Source organism: Ammospiza nelsoni, chromosome 5, assembly GCF_027579445.1.
Source record: "Ammospiza nelsoni isolate bAmmNel1 chromosome 5, bAmmNel1.pri, whole genome shotgun sequence".
Lineage (NCBI taxonomy): Eukaryota > Metazoa > Chordata > Aves > Passeriformes > Passerellidae > Ammospiza > Ammospiza nelsoni.
In genome coordinates, this window is record NC_080637.1 from 62,503,556 (window position 1) to 62,531,300 (window position 27,745).

At 38.9% G+C, this 27,745-nt stretch overlaps 1 long non-coding RNA gene across 1 annotated transcript; it reads right to left on the reverse strand.

Annotated features, from left to right (window-relative positions):
- Nucleotides 1-27,059, reverse strand: LOC132073683 (uncharacterized). Its single transcript, XR_009418518.1, has 3 exons — nucleotides 26,991-27,059; nucleotides 6,934-7,016; nucleotides 1-2,082 (listed from the first exon to the last, which is right to left on the reverse strand). It is a non-coding gene; the product is annotated as an uncharacterized LOC132073683 (long non-coding RNA).
- Between the last annotated feature and the right edge of the window lie 686 nt (nucleotides 27,060-27,745).

Genomic DNA, 27,745 nt, shown 5'->3' on the forward strand with positions numbered 1-27,745 from the left:
CTCAAGTTCTTCAGACAAACTAGGAGGTGTGTATGTATCTTCTGTGTGGTTTCTGGAATTTCACAGGTACTTTGTCACAGGAGCTTGCTGCCAAGGGCAAAGATGAAATGTGTGGCAAACACCATGTTCCCAGCAGCTGTCTGGATTTTCCAGACAATATGCCAAGCACAGCAGCTCATGTAAACTGATGAGTTCTTACTAGATTCAAACTGCAGAAGTCTTCAAGTTCCACAACTCCTCAGAAAGTGGGATTATAACACTTCTCTGAAATACCTCTTTCCAATACTTTTTAAAAGAAAGGCCATCATAAAATCACAAAAGTTGTCTTCATTTTCAGTGCCATTAACCCATCATTTGTCATTTCCTCAGAAAGTGTTGAAAGTGCAGCTCCCAATGGTGCCAAAAAGGGGACCACAAATGAATCCAAGAAATATTTACATTTTTAGGAAAACTCCAAGGGTATAGCTACCTTGGCTACTTTAGTCTTTTGCAATTTCTGTTCATCCTGGCTGTAAACACAAGACTCCACTTCCTGTGACATCAGTCACAATGATGAGGTGACCCAGCTGGAATTCAGAAGATCTAGTAGTATTTTTTCCCCTGACAGATCCACAGGCTCTGAGCAACTCCTTTAGTTTCACATGCAGTAAGATATAAGTATCCGAATTTGGCATAACTGCTTCTGTTAATGCTTCTTTCCAACATAATTTTTAAAAGCACCTTCAATAGCCACCTAACTCAGGAATTACCTGAACTTTTATGATTTTTACCTGAGGTGTTCTCAACAGCTTTTTAAACCCTACATATTATTGCTCTTCCCTTGCACTTCAATTGTTCTTGAAGCATTCCAGTGTCCAGGACCCCTGTAGTGGTTTAGCCTTCAACACATCCCTTCCATCTTCCTTGGAATGTGAGGGATTCCTCTGCTGCTCCTTAGAGATGTGACTAGTCCACATGTTCCTTGCTCTCAAAGATGAGGTGACCTGAGATTGGTCCTTATCACATTTCCAAATGTTCCAGACAGAATACTTGAGATTTGATGGCATTTGAAAGTAAGGAAGTGACCCTGTAGCCTGTTAGGAGATTCTCAAGTGGAACAAGAAAGCAGTGCAAAGCAATCCTCTGAAAGCATTGAGGCATTACCCACCTTAATGTTCTAATGGTCAAAAAGGCAGGCATCACAAATTCAAATTGACTTGGATTTAATTTAGGATAAAAACCAAAAATCTTTGGAACTGCTTGGATAGCTGGGGAATTCAGCAGAAACTCAGACTCTGGCTTCAGTCAATTTTCCACTGTGTTCCTGATTAAACAAAATATTGCTACATCACAAACTAAGACCACTTCAGGAATCCCAGACCATTTTGACTCTCTTCCACACACTTGTCTCATTTTGTTTTCTACAATCTGAAGAAGATAAAGGGTTTCTATGGACACCAAAAGTTTTCCTGAACTGCAACACATGCTATAACTTCGAGTGTCCAAAGAGTGGCTACTGCACACAGAACAGTTGAGATAGAATGGGATCATCCAGTCAAATTCTGCTGCTCTAGCAGGAGTCACCTACAGCATGCAGCCTGGAGTCATGTCCAGCCATATTTTTAATAGACCCACTCATGAGATTGAATCTTCTCTGGGAAGTTGGCTCCAGTGTTTGACCATGCTCATGGTAAAAACGCATTTTCTTGCGCTCTGCGTTTTCTGAATTTTAATTTCTGCTCATTGCCTGTTGTCCTTTCAATGGGTGTTCCAGAGAAGAGTCTGGCTGCCTCCTCATCCCCTGCCATCAGATATTTATATCTGAAAAGATCCTCCTGTGAACCTTCTTATCTCCAGGTTACTGACAAGTTAATGCTTGTTCTGCTGACATAACAGGAAAAATCTGTTTCTGGTTGTGCTTCATTTTCTGAAGAGTTGGAAAACTTTTCTGAATCCCAGGAAAGCTTTTTAAATGTTTGATAAGATGGCTTAAAGAAAGCAACTGGCCTCAGTGGTATTTGTTAGTCTAGGAAACTCTCCAAGACCTTTGCTGGCACTTTGAATCTTGTTCTTGGTCAGGTTTTCTTTGAGACAAACCTGAAACTGAGATGGCATATGGACTCTAATAAACCTCCCTGTGTGTGTGCTCTTATTTATATCCTCACAGTAAAAGGCTCATAAATTCCTTGGAAAAAAAAAAATACATTTTCTAAGTATTCCGTTAAATAAATGAAAAATAAAAGATGTTGCCTATAAATATTTTATGTGTCTTTCAACATGGTTGACATACCAGAATTAGTAAGAAATGCTGGAAGAAGGGTATTCTGCTTAATTTTATCAATACCACCATCAATATATGGTGGAGTGCTACACAACAGAATGAAGATAACCAGAAACACAGCAAAGAAAATACATTGTAGAGTTTTCTGAATTTGTGGCAAAATCAGTCACAGTAAGCACAGAATTTAATCCCACAATTAATATGTTGCCCCAACATACACTGTCATGGATCACTAGATCCAGAAAAAATAACAGCCTCTCACTGACTTCATTTAGGATGGGGAGGGATTAATTTTGTTGAGAAGTCCAGAACTGAATAACAAAAAAATAATCTACAACTGTTGAAAGAGAGAACAGGAAAACTCCTTCCAAAAGTCAAAAGTGATCTCATTATCTTTGCCCATGCTGGGTAAGTTTGCTACTCTGAAGCTGGAAAATACTTTTCTCAACTACAGTAAATTGCCTTCCACTCAGTCATAGGACATAACTTCAAAGTAATTGGTCTGGAGCCCTGCTTTTGTTACCCACATGTCTGACTCTCACCAATTCTGTTTGCAGAAGGACTGCAATTGTCCTGCCTGTAGACATGTGCTGTGCTCCCTGCTGTTGCCCAATGAGTCTGTAAAACATAGCCCAACAATACTGAACACTTAGTTAAAGCCAAGGCTGCTCCTAACATCCCTATAAATGAACACTCAGTGAAAGGCAGGGCTAAATCTATTCCTCAGCAAAACTGCAAATGAGTTCCACGACAATTATAACCTCAGCATCTGTGTAGGTGGAACTCATGGGAGACCTTCATTGTGTTGGAGGGCACAGCCCCTGGGAGCTGACATGGGGAAGGTTAAGTGACTAAAAGCTGAGTGAATGGCAGGGCAGGTAGCAGACAGAAAAGGTTTAATTGAGTGGCACTGTATTTTATTTTTTAACTAGCAGGGAGAACTACAAATGAAGCAGCTGTGCTGTGAAGTAAACACAAGCTGGTGAGCAGCAGAGTATTAAAATAATGGGAATGGATCAAAATATTTTGTTTTCATAAAGGAGAAGGTTTTTTTTGTTTTTATCTTAGTGTCAAGCCTTTTATATAGAATATCTATGCATTAATTTCCAAACTTTTTTTTTTGATTGAAAAGCCCCAGGTATCCCAACACCATCAAAACAAAAAATTGAAATGCTACAATAATATATAATTTGATGGGAAAATTTCCAACTGAAATGTCAGCAAAGCTGACAGCTTTTAAGAATGTTTGAACAACAAAGAGAAAAGAAAATCAGTTCCAGTATATCCACTAGCTACAGAAGATAAACAAAAAAAAAATCATGCCAATCAACAGTTTAGTCATTTTCATCTAATCATTTAAATTCATTTTCATTATCATTTAAAGGATAATTATGAACACCAAGGAGTTTAGAACAAGAGCAAAGAAACTCAAAACACTTGAAGTTTTTTTCTACACTTTGATAAAAAGTGAAAAAAGAGTATATAGAAGTACCCTTGAGTTTTTTTATTTAAATTCTTACAACATCTCACTCCCCTGCTCCTCTTTTTCCTTTCTATTCCATTTCTCTGCATCCTGTGCCCATCCCCAGGTACTGCACAGTAACTGCTCTGTTGCTGTCTCTGACCACACTTGTCTTTTCTGCAGGATGTCCAAGAAACTGCTTCCACTCACTACTGCAGGAGTGACACAGTCACTGCTCTGTCACAGACATCTTTTATGAAAAATCCTTTCCTTCGGATTTTTCCTCCTGAAAAGCTGAGAGGCCTCAGGAACAAAATGTAAACAATGATTATCTGCTGCTGTGGAATGCAACAGGTGCATCTGTGATTGGCCTCATGTGGTTGTTTCTAATTAATGGCCAATCACAGTCCAGCTGGCTCAGATTCTGTCCAAGCCACAAACCTTTGTTATCATTCTTTTTCTATTCTTAGCTAGCCTTCTGATGAAATCCTCTTTTCTATTCTTTTAGTATAGTTTTAAAATAATATATATCATAAAATAATAAATCAAGCCTTCTGAAACATGGAGTCAGATCCTCGTCTCTTCCCTCATCCTCAGACCCTTTGAACGCAGTCACACTGCTCCCCTTCACAAGAGCTGTCAGTGTGAAAATATGTTTATACAAGGCAAATAGGGAGAGCAATGATGCTTCTCCTAGTCATCAAGAAAATAACTCATCTATTGTCTATAATTATGGAAAAACATGGATTATTTCAGCCCCTGTTCTCAGCAAGATCCAGATTTGTGGAAAGGGATGGTGTTCTGAGAAAACCCAGCCCATTCTGGTCCATTAGGAAAGGACCAGAAACATCCAGAGTTGTGACTTTAATTAAAGCAAAGCTCAATCTGAGCATGTGTTTAAGGGTTTTTGTAGAATTTGGGACTGAAAGATGACAGTAGATCCATTAAATATGTGCTTTGGTAGAAACTCTGCATAGAGATAAGATCATCTTTTAATTAAGTGTAGCTAATTAAAGCAAACAGCAGAGTTTATCTCATTTGCTGCACTGAGACAAAAACAACCAGAGCACTGTCACACAAGGGCTGTACAACAATATACAGATCTCAGGTCAGCTGCTCCAACATTTTTCCAGACATATTCAGGATTTGGTCTCTGTGTGTAACTCATGGGGGGCAGATTTGCAGGGAAGGGGGAGTATAACAGGCAAAATCTCTCAGTTTGCAAGGGGAAGGCAGTCAGCATAAAACAAAGAGGAGGAAATCAGTTGTGTTACAAAATCACTTGTGACACATCCTTTTCCTGTGGGAAAAGAAAAAGTAATAGATGCCATAGTACTGGTCAACACTTTCACCTACTAAACCACACAAATTATTTCCTCAGAGAATCAGACATTTAATCTATTAGACTATTAATCTGATGTTACCACAAAAAAAATTTGGAAACATGTACAAAGAAACAAGAAATGTACTGGCAGAAAGCAAGCACAAGGCTCCAAAACGAAATACTGAGGGGGCTCAATCCCTCTGCCTCCACTGCAGTTGTGTCAGATGTGCATGATAAACTCTTCAAGTCACTGAGATGCTGCACACCTACATCCATGAAGGAATGTAAAGTCCCAAGTTAATAGAATGGCTGTGTAATGAAAACACCCCAAGGAAATGAATAATTCTGTTTACATTAGAGAAAGGGAGGGAAGGACTCAAAGTATCCCACCAGATAACCAACTAAAAAAAAAAAAAAAAGAGAAAACTAAATCAGTATTGGGTCCAGTCATTGAATAAACAATTTTTTTCTTCTTTAGGATTTCCCATGGAAACAAATCTTACTGCAAGGACAAAAATTGATAAAGTCTTGTTTCTACTGGATTTATGCCTCTTTCTTGATTGACTTTTTAACTGAATTATAGCAACATTTCCTTTTATCTCCATATATAACTGGATTATGAGGCTGAGGTAACTTGTTTTCCTTGTTCCAACTGTCCTCCAGCAAAGCAGGAAAAAAAACCCCTCAATTCCTCTGTCTACTCAAACATCTCAAGTATTAAGCTAAAGTAATCTATTTCCCCTACAGTATCTCCCACTACCTGCATACACATGAGCAGTCACAGCCAGAAGAACAGAAATTTATCCAGGACAATCTTACAAGTATTTATGAGTAAATGTTTCTTATCCTCTACAGCCCATTCTTCAGCAAATCTAGCAGAACAAAATTGCTTTTGAAACCACTGTTTCTGGAAAACTTTTATGAGGTGATATAACATTCTGGTCAAGTGATTCCCTAAGCATTGTTTCCACCAAAATTAGCATAAAAATATGTGATGCAACAACGCAAGTGCACAGAGAAAAGAAAAAACCTGAAACAAGTTTTCTTTGGCTTTTGAATCTTAGAAGCTTTTGTAGCCTTAACATTTCATTAATTATGAATATTTAGAATACATATAATATATTTTTTACAAAATATAATCATATTTTTAAGTGTATATACTTATACATGTATACAAGGCAGTGCAGTTTATATATTTACACACCTTAAGTTATACACCACTGGATGATAATATTTGGTTTTATTATTATTTATGCATCTGGAATAATTGCTATTCAAGCCTAGTAATTTCCAGCTACGATCTATAACATTTCTCCAGGAAAAACTGCAGTGCAAAAAAAAAAAAAATCAATTTAATCTTTGCTATTGTCACCTGCTCTAACAGAGGTACTCTTAATTGCAAACTGGGGATTCCACTATTAAGATTTCAATAATTGCCATTTCACTCTGGAAGTAAGTAATAGATCTTCTTTGTAGAAGTATCTTAAGTGACAACTGTTCATCTTTACATAGAGCAAAGATCTCTGCTTGACATGGAGTTTTACCGCAGTCAAAAAGATCTCTGCAGACAGCTTTTTTCTTTAGCCTTGAGACAAAAACACAAGTAGGTGACTCTAAGGATGAGTATTCATTATTGAAGTGGTTTAGGTGCAAGCAGCACTGCTCAGACATTTACAAAGATAAACCCATCTTTGCTCTGGAGAATATGCAATTATCAGTCTTAAATGAAATTGATGAAAATACTCTGATGGATAATGGACCAGGATGTATGAGCAGGAAAGGGCAGATCTAGGTTTGAAGTTTCATGCATCTATCAGAACACACAGAAGCTATGTATTATTATGGAAGAAAAACTGCAAAAACCAGGATTTTTCACTGCCTACTAACCTGGACTATCTCCTCTGCTTAGCTGGCTGGTGATTTTTTCTTCCCACATTGAAATGGTCAGATGAAATACAGTTTCCAAACATCTGAAACAAAGGATAAAATCATTAAACTGCCTGGGGAGCTTACATGAAGACATCTGAATTTAGACAGTTTTTACTGCTTTGCCTAACAGAACAGGTAGAATCCCATGCACCACTGGAGTCCTGTTCAAGATCATTTTTCAGGGCTTCATTGTTAGTAACATACACTGGTTTCACTTTCCTCCAGGAAAATTCTCAACAGTGCAGTGAGTGAACGTCTTTAGCTCAGAAATTCAGTTCTACCTCTGTGGTGTGTTTTTATTCCTTTCAGGAGTCAGAGGTAGGAAAGCAGAGAAAGACCAATAAAATCAATAAATTCCTGCAGGCTACCTATGGAATCCAATTCAGAATTCATCCTGATTACTTCTAACGACTTCTAGTATTACCATAAAAAGGTAAATTCCAAATCTTTCACTTTATTTTTATCTTAGTACAGCATAAAGAAAATACCTCATAAATCAGAAGTGGTTATTGTCATAAATGACAACTTTTATTATCTTATAGTGGATCAGTGAGTATTAATTTTCTTTCTTAATTTGAAGCCAATATCTTGTTCTATTTTTGATGAGGTGCATCAAATGAACATAAAATAAGGTTATGTAGTTGAAGTGATAAGACTAATAAATTTTAAGAGCCTTTTCCTTCAGCACAATGTAGTTTTGACTGCACTGTGGGTTCTGGGGAAAAAACCCAAATCCATAAAGCAAACCAGCTCTGAATAGGACGAATATGGCAGTGTCTCAAAATGTCTTCCATCCATTTTATACTTCTAAGTGAGAAATACTGACAAATGTTATCAGTAGAATTTCTTACAGCCTTAATCCAGGAGAAACATCTTTAGTTTCAGGCCCCAGTTAAAAATCACCATTTCAATTAATCACATATGCAATGAGATTTAAAGGAAACCATATGCTTGTTTTGTCCAAATGTATTGTTTAAGAAAGACTATAATTCCCTACAAAAACGGAAAGGCTATTTTTTCAATAGATCTTAGATTAAGAGTCTGGAGACCAGAGAAGGATTTAGGCACCAAAACACCAAAAGAAAATAGAATAGAATAGGTTGAGCACCTGTAAAATTTCACTGGTCTAGGCCTCTAAGGTTTAAGTAATATTTGCCCCAAAATTAAGTTTCTCAAATCATTGTCAAATCAATCTTGGGGATATTTGTTATGCATTTTAAGATAACATGCAGGTAAACCAAAGCTGATAAGACAATGTTTAACTCATTAATTTTTTTTTTTTTTTACTGTTTGCTTCTAAGTATATCTAACAAGGCAGATGCCTTGTTAGATATCGATATATCCATCATTAATTACTATGTCTAAAGCTTTTCCCTGAATGATAAAGAGTTAAAATGAGTTTCTGGTTGCCCTTTTTTGTTACAAATTGCTGCTGTGTTCACAGTTATTTATACACATCTGTCTTTCCTGCAAAAGAAATACTACTCAAGTACATCTTTTCCCTGAGAAAGAAGAAAAATGAAACAAAAACTCTGAAGATTAATATACAGCAGCAGTTCTGATGCTGAAGCCAAAGGGATGCTGTTCAGTTGATTAGGCCACAAAATTGATTTACCTTTAAAGATGCTTCATATTATAGCTCTTTACTGCCAGACTCCCAAACGTGGTTCTATTGAAAATCAGTCTTCATTGACAAATGTTTTTGACAGAGCAATAACAAATGAGGCAGGGAATGGCTCCAAGGGGTGTGCTTATTGCTGCCTCCTCCGAACACCCAAAGGCACTCTTAGGACCTGCTTCATTGTCTTTGCTGACAGTAAATGTCAGCAGCCCAACTCCCTGCTGCAGCCTGGAAAGCATCTTCCAGAGCACTCAGGACCCATATTTAAAGCCATGACTGCTGGTTTAGTGCACCTTGTGGAAGCATAAAATCCTGCCAAGCATTTCTGCTCAGGTCAATAACAAGGTACCCATTTGCATGGGAAGTTCCACAAGGTTCCTGGGACCTCTTTTTAAATAGACAGCAAACAATTTATGAGGACCAATAAGAGCAGAAAAAAAAAATTCAAGGGCATGAATGACAACTATATATCTCATTCCCGTTTACTTTCTGCACAAATTAGGCATTTAAATGACATCTGAGGCTGTGAAAAGCTCCACCTGCTAATTTTAAAGTGCAGGATGGTAGAATGTCGTAAAAAATTAGAAAGCATGTCATTCTGAACAAAAGACATCTTTGGACTATGAATCTGCTGCAGGCTCATCAAAGACAAATGTCACTGGAAATGCATTCATTAAGTTGGTGCATATATTTAATTCCTTTGTGGTGGAAAAGCTGTGGTTTCTGCTGATTGTTAAAAAATTAAGAAATTTATCCCCTAAAGCCATAGAGAAGAAACATTAAACACTAACTTCATGTACATTAAGGCATAAAGGGGCATAATTTCAGCTAAGAAAATGCTAGCTAAGACATCTGGATCTTCTAAAAGTTTCTACAATAGACTTTCATTTTAGGACACAGCAAAGATTTTCTCCATGATCACAGGCTTGTTTACTTCATCTTTTTTCCCCCATAAAGCAGGGCTGACTTAGGCTAACCATTGCAGAGCCATCTGTGAGGGTTAGCATGTTACACCCAAATGTGCTCTCTTTGCATCATCTGATGTGCTCTGCTAAAATCACAGGACAGCATGATGAATTTTATCCTGATTTGATGAATGATGAATTTTAACCACCTGTTGTAAGAACTGGAATATTTGTACTCATGGAAACCTTGGTGGAAGCTAAAATGGTAGTTGGGATCCTTTTCACCTGGACAATTAAAAACCTGGACTTTGCTTGCTTTAAAAATTAAAGCCATTATAAAAGTTGAAATTTTATATATAATAATATTGAAGGCAAAGATTAAGCTCCAGAGAATAACAGAGCTGAGAGCAAGGACTGGAACATGACTTTTAACTCAAAGGTGCTGTGCTCATTTTTCAAGATACAATATGTTAGAAGAATTAATGTGACATTACACAGACATGAGCTGATTTTCTTTGGCTCCATGGAAGGAAGTGAGGGTAAGTGTAGTTGCTCTGGTGCTGAATTTTCTAGCAGCTGTGCTAAGTCAAACTGCTAAGGCCATGAGTTTTAAGCCCCGCACAAAAGCATGATCCTGAACAGGTATGGCAGGAGTGGCTGCCCATCTGGTCTGGCACAAAGGTTTTGTACACAAGCTGGGGATGTGATTCTTTCTGGTGGAAAGCTGTCTCCTGATCTGAGAGATTTGCAAGTGATCAAATGGACAATAGTGCAGAACTCAAACTTCAAAAATTAAAGTGGTAGAAAAATGTTTTGCAGGAGCACAAGCATGTTTCACTACAAATGAAGGCAATGAATATAGGCAAAGAATAACCTGAACCATGGCTGCAGGATATCAAAACCTGAACTGACACAGAGTGCACTAAAAAGACCCCAGAAACAGTTGAGACCATCAATTCATTATGTCAGCAAATCAATAAAAGAAAAAAAGTTGATATCACTTGGAAAAGTACTGAGAGCAAGACAAAGGACTTTATTTTGTTACTGTTAGAACCTTTGTTTGCCCATATGCTGAGTCCAGTGATAGGTTCTGACCCCTCAACTCAAGAAGGCTGTAGCAGAGTTAGAGAAGGTATGGAGGAGAATAACTAAGAGGATCATGGTGGTGGTGAAGCTGCTTGATGAGAAGATGCTAAAAAGGACCAAACCCTTCAACAGGAAAATGGAAAGTGAGATAAAGATTTACAAAATAATTAAAGCAGTAGATAAAGTGAACTGTAATTCACTGTACACAATACAGGAGCTAGAGGTTACCCATCAAAACTATCCAGAAATCAATTTAAAAGGTTGGTGACTCTAACACTTGCCTGCACAGCCTTGATAATCTGCAGTGAAGGAACTGGAAAGGACTCCTTTATGCAGTCATAGCAGCAATATTGCAGGTTCTCATGTATTTCTGGGCAGAATATTGTCCACATGTTAGTTACTGCAGACTTAGAGTGAAGTATGACTGTGCCTTGCAGGAACTGACTGATTAAAAACTGATTCAGGGTTTTTGGAATGCATGCAGAAAAGCTGCACAACCTATCAAGGGGAGACAGGAGACACTCACTGTGCTTAAAATGTGGCAGAGAAGCTGTTTGTTTCAAGCATCCCAGCTCCAGCAGATAGCAATCAACTTCCTAACTAAATCAGCAGGCTGTAGATCAAAAGAACTGTAAGTGTTTTAAAGCACTTCAAAGAAGGAATGGAAGGTCAATTACCAGAAGTGATGCCAAGCTGACAGGCAGCCTGTGGAGGGAACTAAGGATAATCAGCCTTCTTAGAACCTGGAAACACTAAGGCTGGGAAAAAGGGCACACACATTTTGGGCTCACTGATTTTGTGATACACTTTTCTTGAAGACATTTTATTCTAAGAAAATATTAGATGGCTTTTAGAAGAGAGCTTGATCACTGTATGAGTTACTGTTATTTTTCCACAATGAGTGGCAGGATCTTTCCTTGCTGAGAAACTCTCAGAATGTCCTGGAGAGTAAAGGATAGATCACATTTGAGGGTAGGAGATGAAATAGGTCCCATGCAGAAACAGATGATGGTAAGAAGCCAAAAGCAGTAGAATGAGGAAGGCTGCACTCTTGCTGAATTGAAGGTGGCTAAGGGCACTTCCCAGCAGGCAGACAGGCTTTGAATATAAGGTGTGTTGCTAAATAATTAACTTTACCCACAACTCTGACAGTTAAAGTGACCAGTTTGTGTCAGAACTAGTTCCTACCCATGAGGACTGCAGAGAATGCAGGTATGACAGCTGGTAAGAAAATGGGATAGACACCATCTTGCACATGAAGAATGCAAAGATGGGATGATAAAAGACTTGTCTGAAATAGCAAAGGTGCCCCAGACATAACTGAAGAGTGATCCCTAGATTTCTGAATCCTTATCTGAACCCTCAAGCCCCAGACCTCTTTCCCACTTGCACTAATACTGTCATAATTAGGCAGGCACAACCCCAGCTGGAAAAGTTAATACCCTGCATTAGAATAACTCCATATAATCAATGAACTGCAAGGGAGCATCTGGCAAAATAATCCTCTTGCTTTCCCTTCCTTCTGCTCCTCTCCTTGTTTCACTAGCTTGTGATTTCTTCCTTTGGATGGAATATCCTTTTGCAGAAGAAGATTTCAATATCTTTCCATACCTCCCTCAGCCATAACATGAACACAGCTCTTTTCTAGTACCACAAGAACTAAAAACCAGAGTGGAAGAAAAATATCCACCAATGTTCATTGATAGTTTCAATGAAATTCACTTCAGTAATATTTGTGCCTGTTCTTGTTTTTGTGTTACAGGAGGATTTTAGACTGACATGGAGGGAAGGATGTGTGTGTATGTGGAAAGCAGGGGGAAAAGAGACTGAAAGAAAAGATACCTCCAAAGCAGGAAAATTAAATATAATCTATCAGGTAAATGGATAGGATGCCCAGAAACTCAAATCAGCTCTTTCAACAATTCTGCCAGTTATCTCTCTATGGGAAGATTTCCCATAGTTTCCCTACAGGTTTTATCACGTTTTCATTCATATTTAGTCTATTTAGAGTAAAAACGCAAGCGATGGAGGAGACTTTTCTTTGGGAAAATCCCAAAGTTCTAGCCCCACTGAGTGTCCCCATCACATTTAGAATGAGACAATGGAGGCAAAAGAGCATCTTGAAGAGTTATAGAACACAAATTGCCAACTTTAAATGATCAATTACAACACAGTGTGTATTTAAAGCACTTCTGTTTATCACAAACCTGAAAAATAAAATTTTAAAAATGCACTCACTGAAAAATGAATACTGGGGAGCTACAATTCACTCATAGATATTTAAGAAAATTCGCTCATGATTTAAGAAAAACTCATGAGATAAATTGTTTGTTGTGAATTATTCACTTGGGTCTCAAATTGCTACATATTCAAGCAAATACAATGAAAAGCTATGACTCCTTGTCATTGGATTTGCTCTTTGGGAGCTGCATCACACTCATTGTTTTGAGCAAAACAGGCTTTGTGTGACAGTAGCATAACAGTACCAAAAGGATTTTCTTGCCTTTTCCTCTGGATTTTAAATTCACTTCCTCCTTATTCATATTATAACTCTACCTTTCACATACAGACCCCAATCCAGCAGAAGATTTCAACTTCCTTGCCCGCACTTACGCAAGGCTGAAGAAATATCTTAAAACCAGGAGAAAGAATGTATGGTAAAGGGCACGCTTCTCTTCCCTGCTGAATTGGCACATTAACATGTTCCACAGCTGATCTGAACTTTACATTCCAAAGGCAAATATTTTTGTCAGTTAACCCAAGCACAGCTGAGGTCTGACAAAGGCCCTGTTGTTGCTGCCCTTTTAAGCTGCAGCAGCTTAAGAGCCCACCAGAGCACAGTCCTTTCTCCTCACAGAAAAATCACTGGGCACTGCAGAAAGAAATGGTTGAGTAAGGAGCTCACAAAAAAATATCACAAGCAAGCAAAACAAAAGGCTATAGAAAATAACCTTGCTACTGCAAGTAATTGCAGAGAATCAGTTACCAAAAAGAAAAAAATTACTACAACACATTCACTCAAAAAACTTATGTCTACAATTTGAATCTTCTTTCCCACTCTTTCAACTTCAGCCATCCAGAAACACATAGCTTATTGTTTTCAATTTAAGAAGCCTATCTTCCCCTTCTGCCTGTTATATATGAATACACCCATACAAGGCAGTATTTTTCCCCTCCCAGCTCTCTCTATCATGATCAATAATGAACTTATATTTCATTGCCATATCCTTGCCAATCTCCTTCAGCATTTTTTGAAAAGGGATTATTTCAGTTGCAGAGTACTTATAATAGTACTTATATTTTTGTTTTGTCCTGCTTCAGTCAGTTGTCTTGAGATGGATGACTCAAAAATAAAGGAGGTACCATAAAAGTACAGCTGATGCACTATAAATCTGCACACCTAGCTGTGATTAATAGAGACGGGTGTTTTAGCCAGTGACGTTGGTGAAGAAAAGAGGTCCAAGAAACCATATGAAGAATAAATTGCCTTGACAAAAGTGGCAATATATATATATATATAAATGTTAACTATCTGCATAAGATAAATGGTGGGTCAACAGCAGAGAATGTTATTTGCCATAGTGAAAAACTGTCCTTTCCTACCAGGGAGCAAGACAGCAGTGCCTTTGGCTGAAACAAAGTACAGAAAGTACCTGAAAGCATTACTTTTTGGACTGTTTCCCCAGATAAGTACCTTATTTACTTCTCCCAATCCTCTGCCTCCTTATAGGGAGGCTGAAGGAATAAAAGCACTTAGGGAATTGCTCTCCTAAACTGTCAGGTGCAAGTCTCTGGATGTACCACAAAGTGCAAAGGGTCATATTCTGCATATGGAATCTTCTCAGGCTCTTTCATGCCAAGGTACAGGAAAGACTCCCATTGGTACATGAACTTTTGGGTTGGGTCATAGAGACATTTTCAGAAGCCCTCAGGTATATACCTGAAGTATATACCATGCAATAAGCAAAGCAGCAAGCATGTAAGTTTATCTTCTGTCTGAGAAATTCAGCTGCAGATAAAACTAAATGTCATGAGTCATGTTAAGGTTAAGGAAGAAGTGACTTAGGGTGGTTTCTAAAAGTCTGAATAAGAGGTTGAATGAGGGACCTTCACATGCCAATGAAAAGAGTGCTGGACTGTTTTAATGATTGTCTGCAGAGAGGAAAGTGAAATAGTGCCTGTCTCTCACATGTATATCCATACAATGAAAAAACTAAAGTTTTAACTACCCCAGAGCACACAGACATCCCTTCAGAAAGTTGCAAATAGCACTTCAGCAAAGCATGCAATGGTAACTTAGAGAAGCTACCATGAAACTAGACAACCTTTCAAATCCATATATCAAAGTAGTTATATTTCTCATTTCAAGGCCAGTGACAGATAATAAATACAGATCAAAGGAAGCCTGTCCATACATGAAAAGTTGTATTAAATGAAAATTTGATTCACAAAATAGCATTGTATATTTTATAGGTTCTTCAAAGCTCCTATTTAAAAACTGAGCTTTGTTTTCTACATTGAAACTTAACACCTATCATATCACATAGCTATAAACCTTGGGGGGGGGGGGGAAAAAAAGTCACAGATTAAAGATCTGTAGGGACTAGAGATGGGTCCAATCACAGTCCAGAAGCAGGATGGGAATCCTTTCAGATTCGAGGGACATCTAAAATGAGATTTCAGTTGGGAAACACAAACAAATGCTTCAGTTAACAAAATTCATGCTAGAAACCAGATTCAGTAAACACCTTCAGCCATCCTGCTAAGCACACACTGACATTTTAGAATTCTTTTTCTGAGGTGCAAGACAGCAATGCATCTTCCCATCAGACAAGTGGCATTCCTGGTGCTTCAGATCACGTAGGTGGGAAAACCCCCAGCCCTGGGCTTTGGGTGCAGATTGTGCCACTTGGCAGGACAGTGTTTTACTCAATGTTTACTGATGGGTAACCAGCCCCTTGGCAGCAACACAGGGTCCCTGATTCTGCTCCATTTTGTGATCTCAGCCCATGACTCCACAGGTGATGGCCCCTCAGCAGGTTTATCAGGAGAAAATGTCAGAGACAAGCCCTGTCAAAGACAGACAAAAGCCCTTTATGCACGGAGCAGTGAAGGAGAAGTCAGAAGGATGAAGCTCACACAGAGTGGCCAAGACTTGACAGACGCATGGATGCAGTCACCACTGCTGCTTTTGGGACAAAATAAACAGTGGTGCTGATGACCTTCACACACAGCCTGCTTCTCATCCCTTTGCAATCCACCACAAGTGGCAGTGACAACACAGGGTGTCATTTTCACCTTCTCCAGCTGGTTGTAGCCAACCTGGCTCCCTCAAGCACAATAGCTTTCTTTTTGAACCTGACAGCAAATAGGGATTTTCTAGAGAGCTGAAGTCTAAAATTTGGCCATCATCACAGATTTTATAATGTACCTTGTCATTTCTGGCTACTTGATCCCTTCCATTCCTATAGTAAGAACTGAAAAGTTACCTTGAAATTGCAGAAACTGAAAGAGGGATTTTGCATCCCCTAATATCTTAGGGATGTTTGACCATAAAATTTGTACACAGTTTGAAAGCTACCATTATTTTAATAGACTTCTTAAAATTATAAGTGCCAATTTTTCACTTAATTTTCATTATAATTCACTCCTTGGACATATTAGGGAGAAAATTTTAAATGTTCCATGCATTCCAAAGTTTATGCCTGAAGTTTTGTTAGAGTTTGCAATGCATGGAGTGAAATCCTAGCTTCTGATCTGGAAAAAAAATATTGAAACTCTATAGAACACTGCATGAAAATTCTATAGCCTGTCAGAAGTGCTTTATACAAAAACAGCATTTCTACAGATTTTCCTGCATCTGAAAGGCTTAGTCCGAAAAACATGGTTTAAACACAGAAAATACTAATAAAGCAAAGCCAGGAAACAGGAGAAAACGTGCATGTATTGGTGAGAAAAAATCACAACTTCCTGTAATGCCATGAGAAAACCAGGGAAAGAAATGACAGTCCTTTGGGATTAGCTATTCAGTCCCTGTGCTGGCAACACACTGCACAAAACAATGTTAATTTTTCTGTGGTCTCTGCTGAGGTTTGCAGGTTTGAAGAGAAGCTATAGCAATGAGAGTTTAAACATATCTTTTCCTCTCCTTTAATATCTAATCTACACCTGCCTTCTTTCAGTTTAAAGCCAGTACATCCCTTGTAAAAAGGGCCTCTCCAGCTCTCTTTGGCTCCCTTCAGGCACTGGAAGGTGCACCAGGGTCTCCCCAGAGCCTTCTCTTCTACAGAAGAAACAACCCCAGCTCTCTCAGTCTGTCTTCAGAGCAGAGCTGCTCCAGCTCTGAGCATCTCCATGCCCTCCTTTCACTGGAACCTGTGGGCAGATCCCATGTGGTGTCTGCCCTGGCATCCTCTGCCTTCCACACCTTGCCTTTAACTAAAAGTGCAGCAAGAAGTTCTCATGAGAGCATCCTGTAGGAACAGAGGGGGTTTTTTTGTTATATACTAGCTTGAATGACAAAAAGGGAGAATTTTTCTCTGCTCTGCGCAATGCTGTGGGAAAATCTACCCAGGCTCCATCAGATGCTACACAAACAGTGTGACAAATGTGAAAGGAAATGAGATTTACTGGCCTTCTATATTCTTATTATTATTTTTTCCTATTAAAGCAGTTCTCTTAAGACATTTGTTTTTCCTGTTGAGGTTCAAGGAGGATCCTGCACCATCCCTCTCTTCTCTCACCTCTCCACCCCCATGCAGAACAGCTTTCAGATGAACACGGTCTGGTATCATCTCATTTAAAAGGGCACAAAATCACCATGGCACTCCCCAAAAATATCTCCAAGCATTTCTCACAGTGCTAACTCCTCCAAAATTAACACTAACATTGCATTAAGGATGGGAGCTCGAGCTAACTGCCACCTCCATCCACTCTGACAGGAAGGTAATGCAGAATCTGTCTTTTTGCAGAAGGCACAGGCAGTTTACTGACAGGATAACAGAACAAAGCTTCCATCTGCATCCCATTACAGGTGCTGCACTGACATCTATAAATTAACCCTTTCTGCTTCCTCCAATTGGAATTGCTCCTTTAAGGACAGCAGTAAAATATATATGACTCCCAAATACAGGGCATTGTATCATTTTAGATACATAATGAATCATGGACAGGGAATACTATGGTTTATATGATGTTCGCTAGTAAAACAAAATCACTTCAAAACATCAGTGCAGATTAAATCCAGTTCTTAGCTTCTTAGAAAATGAACCAAACAGCTGGAATCACTGCTAGCTAGCAAGACTAAAGCTGTGTTTACTCTTTTCCTGTATATATATTTTTTCTTACAGCAGCTGCAAATGGTGATTTTAATTAAGGCTGACTCCTCATTATCCCACTTCTTAATTTTGCTAAATTTTAGGCACTGGTTAATAATAATAAAGAGGACAATAATAAGTGCGGTACACCCTAATTTAGAAGTGCTTGACCTTGCATTTTTAATCTACTCTCAATAATGATCTCAAGCAGGTAAAGCCAATTTATGATGGCCAAACTCTGCACAGCTACTTCAATTACACAACTGCCAGATTCAGAAAGTCTTGACAGAAAATGTTTAATATTACTAGCCCAAGGCTATAAAAGTCACTAATATGAGAACTGCCAATAGATTACAGAAGTTTTATGCCTCCAACATCATGATTCATCCACTAATTTTTTTTATTAATTAGAGTTTTAATTCAGATTCTATTCTTATGATGCTGACTTCAACCATTAGTTACCCTTTTGATGTCAGATGGTTATGGAGTAAAACTCCCCTAACTGCAGGCAAATGGAACAGCTACCCATTGATGGTAGTGTGGAATATTACAGAGAACATTCAGCTCAGCTCCAAATCTGCAGTTTACTAAGGTAATGCTTCAAATACTGTGCTGGTTCATCAACCATGCAAGGTTCAATAACAGAAAATTAAATTTAAAATTTAATATATTAAAGAACTAGTTAGGTACAACAGGGACAGGCTCCAGAGAAAAAGAAAAAAAATCTGTTTACTGTTTCTCAGAGTACATTCCCACATTTTCTCCTATTTTCTCTCCCTACTTGCATAGGAAAACTTATTCCCTTTCAGATGTTCAGACCATGATGCACTGGGATTTTACACCATTACCCAGTCTGGTGGATCTATCAACCAGAAACCTCTTCCAAATGCAGGAAGGCTTATCCTACCAATTTTAGTATTGCAATACAGACAGCAAACATTAATACCAGGCTAAAAGAAATCAGTAATGCTAACATTTCTAAGCTGAACTGCTTATATTAAAATCATTACCAAAAGAAATTGGTGCAGGCACCAACATTAACCATTTTAAAGCCACATTCATTCTTCTGGGAGAAAAACCTATACACAGAGATCATTTTTAGGATTAGGTACATACTGAAAAGCAAAATTTTTATATTAGCAAGGCAAATGTAGCCAGCAAGATTCTGGATAGAAAAGTGCAGCAGCATCTGGGAATTTGCAGAGCTGAGCTGCTGAGATACAAGATACTGGAAGAGCAGTGTGAATACCTGCCCATTCCTTTCTTAGGTGACTTGGTTATGAACATGTCTGTTCTGGTGAATATGAATTATTTATGCTTCATCCATAGTTCGTTATAGCACTTTTTAAGTAAGCAGACAGTTATGAAAGGTTCAAATTCCCAGAAAAGGAACATGACTAATCCTCATAGGAAAACCAGGTTTGAGGACGTCAGGCTGATTGTGCACCCACTGAAATAGGATTAAAGCAAGCAGAAATCTGCATGAAGATTCAACCTGCAGAAATATGTTCTAACACTTCTCTGCATAACTTACACATACATGCACATAAACAGACCTGCAAAGAGATAAGACCTATAATTACAATGATGGCTTCATTTGATTTTACAAGCAATAGAGACAACCTTTGAGTACCCAGGCAGTGGTGTGTGATAAATATGGACATAACACACAGAGTACACACACCCTAACACAGCTCAAGAAGGTCATTCCTGCTTTATAACCTTAGGTCAGGATAACTTCTATTTGTGTCCAACTTCTTTATCTCTGCTTCATCAAGTCAATCTAAACCCATGAAAAATTTATCCATAGATTTTAAAGTACTTTATAAAGGTGGAGAGGTATTATTTCAGCTCAACAGATGTAGAAGGTAAGACTAAACTCATGCTAGGGGTTTCAAGTCTTTAATCACACACAACTACACAACAACCCTGAGAAAGAATCATAAAATAATTTCGGTTGGAAAATACCACTAAAATCATCTAATCCAACTACTAACTTAATGATGTAAAGTCCTACAACTTAACCATGTTCTTAAGTGCCATATTTACATGTCTTTTACCTCCAGGGATGGTGATTCCACCATTTCCCTGGACAATCTGTTCCAATGCTCATCAACTCTTTCAGTAAGGAAATTTTTCCTAATATCCAACCTAAACCCTGCTGGACAACTTAAGCCCATTTCCTCTTCTCCTATTGCCTGTTTCCTTGGGAGAAGAGACCAAACCTCACCTGGCCACAACCTCCTTTCAGAGAGTTGTAAGAGCAGTAAGGTCTCCTTTTCTCCACCCCCAGCTCCCTTTCATAGGATTTGTGCTCTACCTCCTTCCCCAGCTCCACTGCCCCTCCTCTGGATACACTCCAGCAGGTGTGTCCATGTCTTTCTTGTAGTGAAAGGTCCAAAACTGGACACAGCACTCGAGATGTGGCCTCACCAGCTCCCAGCACATGGGGACAATCAGTTCCCTGGTCCTGCTGGCCACATCCCGGCTGATACGTACTGGGATGCCACTGGCACGCTCCTGAAATCCCATTTAGCTTCTCTTCGTATTGCACTCTCTGCACGCAGGAGATTCACTTCGGGAAAAATCCACTAGAGGTCAGGCGGGGTATAATCATGGACACAATGAGAAGGGAGATTGCTCAGTGTCATTAGCAAGAGAAATGAGGGACCAGAGTGACACATTAAAAAAAAAACTGGCTACTTTACATGTCAGGAAGCAAAACTGATTATATATACTTAAACTGATACATTCAAGACAGATCACATGCACTGGTATGAAATTATCAGAGAGAAAAGAGTTTATTAGATAGAAAACAGGTGTGCAGGTAAATACAGGTGTTCTATATAAACTGAAGTTGTTCCCAGTAAACACAGTTGCTGAACAAACACTCAGAAAATGCTAAAATCTACCCCAAATTTACTTATCTTCAGCTGCCATGTGAAACAGGTTTTCCACCTTGCTTTTGTTATACTAAGGTGTCTGGACAGGACAATATATACAGAAAAACACTAACACTTTTTTTCCTCCTCTGAAGGAGGCCGCATGAGAACTGCAGTCCCAGTCTCAGAATACACGTAGAATATCATACTGAAATGAGCACAACTGCTCAGCAGCTGCTTCCCTGAATCTCTCAGTCAGTTGTCAGTGTTCTGGTGATGTCCTCAGGGACATCAAGCTCACAGGTGACCCCTCCCTGTCACAAAACCAGAGGCACCACTCAGTGGGAGAGCTGACCTGCAGCTGCCACAGCCTCCTTTAGCCTAATAGGCTTTCCTGGCCACAGGAAAAGTGCTACTTCTGTCAAAAATATCCCTCTCCTCTGATATGGATACTCCTTTTCCCCTGCATCCTCTACAGGGCTGTAAGCTCAAAGACTAGATGGCATCTTGTACTTCAGAGAACGATTCAGAGAATTTCCACAAATAATCATGCGTCTTTCTCCCCTGTGCCACTTCACTACCTGGTGCACTCATCATCCTGCCTGATTTGGAGCTATGTGCTCCAACAGCACTTCTATATTTCCTGGAAGCTTATTTCCCAGGAAGCATCCAAAGTAATTTCACCAACACTGACATTAGGGTAGGCTTAGTTATCAACAAGAAGGCCACAATAGCTTTGGTTTGTTTACTCCCTTGCAAATAGCCATATTTTCTATCAGCTACCATGTCCACAGTAAACAGAAGAGATGATTGAAAACTCAGTAACGTTTACTAAGCTTCACATCAAACTGTATCTCCCACATTCAAAATTCAGTATAGATCTGTAAATCTGTAATATTTATATAGCTCTGTAATATTTAGTGATATCTGTTCTCTGATAGTTCTGTGAAAAACAGCACATCCAGGAGAAATATCACTTAACTCAAATTTACCAAAATCTGTATAGGCACTTGCCATCTACTAGACTGAGACAGCTGTCTGAACTAAGTCCTTAATGGCATTAGACAAAAACAAACAAAAAATTTACATGTACTTGCCACAATATGATGGGAAATAAAGAGAAAACATGCAAACACGTTACTCATTAAGAGAATATGCTAATCTTTTAATACTTGCTGATTTCTGACAGCTGATGTAATCTCTAACAGATATTAAAACGTAAGTTCTAATCCATTTAGCTGTTTCAATGTCAGAACCAAATTTACACAAAGCAGAAAAAGCTGAGAACTCCTCTGTTCTGGTTTATGTCCAAATAGACACACAAAAATTAAGGTGTAATTGCTGTCTGTAACAACCTAAAAGTGTTTCTGAAACTGTGGCTAATACTAACTTGATTATTTGCTTCTTACCACTATGAACAGGGTCTACAGAGGCAAATTGAAAAGCGCTTCTGAAGTATGCTCTGGAGCCTGTGTCCCCATACATTATATATGTGTGGCATTGCTGTTTTAGTACTTCTAAACCATATGCAAAGCCAAAATCCATGTATACTTCCATTTCCTTAGATTCAAAAAATAAACAAGAATCCCTCAAAACAACCCCCAAACAAACAAATCAGAGGATCAACTGTTCATCAGTTTCCATGAAGAGGAACAAGAACACACAGACATAGGAAAATTCATTCTTTTTCTCTAACTTGTATTTTAGCTCCACTACTACATCCTGAATTTCACATTGAATAGCAGCTCAAAATTAGAGAGTAACACCTGGTGGATGGATAGAGAAAGATGTCACATCTCTGTGCACAGGCTTTGTTATTAGCATGTACATAATGTAATCTGCAATTGCCCTTCAAATGAGAACTGTGAGAAAACACTCTAAATACTCAATCAGGTGCCATTAGTGGTTCTGCAAGATAAGGGAGACCATTCCAGAAAGAGGGAAGAGATATGGGATAAGACATACACAGCATGTGTTGCTTTATCCAGAGAGGCTATATTAGCACACTGCTCCTATATTCTATCCTCTCTGGCAGAGACAGAGTAGGCACCACCACAAGAAAACTGACAGAGCCCCTGAGCATATTGGCTGGATGGAGAAAAGCATGGATAAAAAGCAGCTCTGCCAAATCATGAGGGATGAGCACAAAGCTTTAAGATTGTCTATAGCTGCAGAAATATTCCAGGCAGAGGACTCTACCTCTCCTTTTCCAGGTTGAGACTTTAACTTCATTAATCTGCTAAAGAAATAAACAGAAGTACCCTATTAGCAGAACGCTGGTTAACTGAAAGTACAAATAAACCATGAGAATCCGGAGGGGCTACCACAGCCCATCTTTTCCATTACTGGGAGTACTGCAGGCACCGTGGGAGGCATGGGACAGCACAGAGCAGAGGCACCTGAGCTGGCTCCACTGCTCCAGCAGGCATCTCCTAGGACAAGAAAGAGCAGTTCAGATGCTTTTGTGCAAAGAGCACACAGTGATGGAGAGCTGCAGTCTGCTAACAGTGGTGATGGCTGGACCCTGTCACTGCAAACATCAGCAGCTGTGCTTCTGGAGTGTGACACACAACAGGAGCAGCCTGACAGAGCACACCGAGCAACGCTCAGATCTTCTCTTGAGATACTCCTGCAGTATTCCCACTACAATGCTGGAATAATGAATGTTACAGGTTTGCTGGGGCCTTCAGTAACTGCACTATAAAGATGAAAGATAAAATTTTAAGCCATTTCAATTCAGGATTGCATTTAGTCCTTCCACTGCCTGCTAGGACCATGGAAAATGCAGCAAAAACATTCCTTGGAAAGATAGAAGGGGCAGCATTGCAACACAACGTTGTTCCAGACTGTACTGCACCAGAGATGCACTCCAAACAGAGTAAAATGTTTCATAATCCATACAACCAATGCAGCAAGATGAATATACAGCCACTCAAAGCTATTCCCTTCTGCAAAAGGAGGCACAAACTCTTACATAGATTATGGTAAGAGCATTACCACAATTCTGCCTCTGTTAGCATAAAGGGATAGCCCATGTATTAAACAGGAAATGGACAAGAGAAAAATATGGAAAGAGAGGAAGGAAGGAAAAAAAAGATTAAAAACCCCAGCTGCTGCTTCAAAGTAAGGAAAAGGTGATTAAAAATGGACATTAAATAATTATGGTTAGCTGAAAAACACTGGAGAGTTCTCAAGCACACCATTTTCAGTTTATATAACCTGTCAGATTTTTACAGGAAAAACCCAACTGGAGACACAACTGAAATACAAGTGACATAAGAATATGATTAGTTCCTGTGAAACAAGAACATTTTCATTAATGGAGATAACTAAATTTTTTCAGAGCTGTACCACAAAAAAGAATTTGTAGTGTGGCTATGGTCTTTCTTGCATCTGTTTGCAAGCATATTTAATTTTTGAAACAAAAAAGTCTCAAAAAACAGGATATGTTCCAATTTGTGAAATCTACATGTCAACAAAATATCCTATTTTTTTCCAATTCTTCTCTAAAGATAAGTAATAAGTGTAACTGATTCCATAGACTTGTCTATTCTGCATCTCAGCATATGATTGTCAGGAAAAACCACATCAATAGTTGCAATATTTTTCACTGATATTCCATTCTTCATCTGAGATTCTCAAGGCTCTCCATTGTAGAAAAGTATTGGATTATAGATGGGAAAACAAAGGCATAAAAAATGACAGCTGGGACAATGGAGTCTCCCTGTGGCAAAGCAAGAGTGACTGCTATTGCTTCTTGTTTGTTAAGCACCACTAGTGAAGAAGGCAAAACCCAAGAAAATAAGGAATTTACTGTCTTTGCCCTTATAGTTATAAGGAGATACTTGGCTTATCAAACACAGTGGAATAATCAAAATATTCATCAAAGTATTAGACTACACCAATTAGCACAAACACACAACTGAATGAGGGTTTTTTTTAAAAAATGTTCTGATTGATTGGAGTATTTTCAGATTTTGGTTTGGCTTATCTTCTGATGCTTATAGAACAACCAGCATAGCTGTGATGAGCCTACACAAATGCAGCACCACACAGCTCTGAAAATGTAGATCTCAGGGTGGAACCCTGAGCAGTACCTCAGTAGTCCCAATTTAAATATGATACTGAGTGGACTATGAGCATAAATTTTTCATCACTGTTGTCAAATGCTCAAATATTAAATCCCCTGTGTATAATCTGTATGATTAATTTGGACATTCTGAACTTGAAAACTGTTGGTTTGATTAAAGCAGATTTATTCTGTATCTGGTAATCACAACTTCTGTGTTTACTAGAACAAAGACAGCTTACAGTACCCATGCAGAGCATACACACTGTAGAGTTTCAGATAGTGCTTAATACACTTAAAATATGAAACTCTTTCAAAAATAGCAAGATTTGGAAGCCAGCAGTCAATGTCTCTCCCACTTGTAAGATCTTTCCACCATGGAAAAAAGGGTCACAGAAAATTCCTATTAAGAGTAAGGAAACCATAAGACACAATGAAGTACATAGTTCATGAGTGGAAAACTGCAGATCTAGCAAGCAAGAGATCATGAAGCAGCTTCCTTGAAACTTTTAGACATTTACTTGGTTTTTGTCTTACTTCTGGTATTACTCAATCTCTCTGGTCCATCTTTCACCCAGCATTTAAATTAGACATTTATGTTCACTTTCCAAATACAACTTTTACACAAAGATTTCTTCTGAATTAGGCTAAAAATACATTCATAGGTGTGGTTTTTCTTTCCCTCAATGGCCACCATTTCCACAAAAGACAGAAATTTGCAATTCAGTTCTTTCATAAAGAGCTGGGAATTTTCCTGTTTTCTAAGTGCTCATAAAATTCTACAATGTCACTTACAGTGTTACTTTAGGCAGCTGAGAAAATGCAATAATAATTTATTTTCATTTGGCTAAAAAAAAAATCACATCGCTATCACTTTTAGTAGTCAGTTGTTTATTGCTTTAACAATAACAACTGTGAGGGGAATAATGCATCAGCCCCTAATGCATGCAACTCTCATTTGCTTACTAGCAGAAGATTTCACCTGTGTCAGCACTGCAAAGCCCAAGCTGTTGTGGAAAAAACCCCAAACTGCAACCTATTCAGGCTCTGGCCCCATCAGCAAAGCTTCAGGCTAAGGTCTCCTGATTGCGATGCTCAGCTGTGCTAAACAGCCCCTGCTTTGGAACAGAGATGTGTTGACACTCACAGGGTTGGATACCTTGATGCTTAACCCTTCATTTCAAAGGTTTGCTTGAAGGCAAACCCAGCCTCCAAAGGAAAATCAAGGACTGACCCTTTTTAGTCATCTCTTGTGATGCTGCAGATGGAGTACTGCTTCCAGGTTTGCACTTCCAGGGTAAAACAGCGGCATGTTGGATGAGTCCATTGGAAGATGACCAAGATAATAAGCTGATTAAACAATTGACCTGTGACAAAAAGCTCATAGGAATTGCCTTGTTTAGCCCTAAGATGACAAGGTTAGGGTAGAGGGATCTCACTACTATCTTCACCTAACTCACAAGAACACAGAGGGAAGATAGAGAAAAACGCTCTTGAAGAGGTAGAGATAGCACAAGGAGTAACAAATAAAGTTACAGCAGTGAAATTGGAACTAGAAAGAAGGACTTTTCATTTGTTTTTTTGAAAACAGTCAAACACCAGAATAAACTCCCAGAAAAAAGCTGTGGTTTCATAACACTGAGATACTTAGAACTTGACTGGTTGCCCTGTCCAGCCACATCTAAACCAGCCCTGCTTTGAGCAGGGATTAGATCAGGTATAACCTCCAGGGGTCCCTTCAAACCTAAATTATTCTGTGTGTCTAGAATCTTATGACTTTAATTTAAAGAAATAACAGATTATCATAAGATTCCTTCCTATTTGAACCTCCACCTCCTTCCTATTTGAACCTCCACCTCCTTCCTATTTGAACCTCCACCTCCTTCCTATTTGAACCTCCACCTCCATTTCCTATGGCCTGCTCTTGGAAACATAGATGAGATAATCGAAATAAAAGGTAACTTGCCTTGTACAAAGGCATAAAGACTTTAGCTTGCTTTAGTTATGGACAGTAGAATAACATAATAGCAACTTACAGGCACACTCCTTTAAGTAAAGGGTGTAGTATGTCACAGTTGAGATGAACACAATAAAAACAGTATCACTAAACAATTTGAGAAATCTTTAAGGACTTACCCAAACAGAGTATCACCATAACACATGAGAAGTTTTCAGGTATTCACCCATAACAGAGCACCATCCTACTACTTCAAAGGGCTGCAAGTATCCACCCTTGCTGCTCCTTAACTTAACTTTTTATACCCCTCACGCTCATGCATTGCACATGTGTGCCCTCTGTTCCCCTTGGTGATTGGTCAGTGCCCCTGGGCACCCATTGCCCTCAATGCTGCTCACCTGTCCTGCACAGCTGTAGCCCATTGGGGATGAGGCTCAGCCACAGCCCCACTCCCAATTACCACACCTGTGTGCCTACAGCAGCACTTAGATGGGAAAGAAGCAATGGAAATTATAATACTGAAATAAAGGAAACCTATAGCCAAAAGGAGATTAGTACTCTGTGTTAATAAATAAGTCCGGCCTGGTTATGTATTATGGGTCAAACTTCCAAACCATTATTCACCTTTTTATTTGGCTTAGAGTATTTGTCAACATTGAATCATCCCTTGGTTTAGTTTACAGAGCTAGCCCCTTGCTTAGCAATTGCTAATTGTGTCTACTATACGGTGTCCAAGGAAAAGGCATTTCCATAGACTGACACCCTTCCCCACCACCAAAGGCTGGCCCCAAGTGACTTTCTGAGGCCCAGCCTCACTGGGATTCATGAACAAGCACCAAAGAATGGGTGGTGTATGTCTGACTTTGGCTGCTTCCCCTCCTGCTTCAAGTCCCACAATGAATGCAGTCAATAATTGTTGAGTTTCCCTGACTGC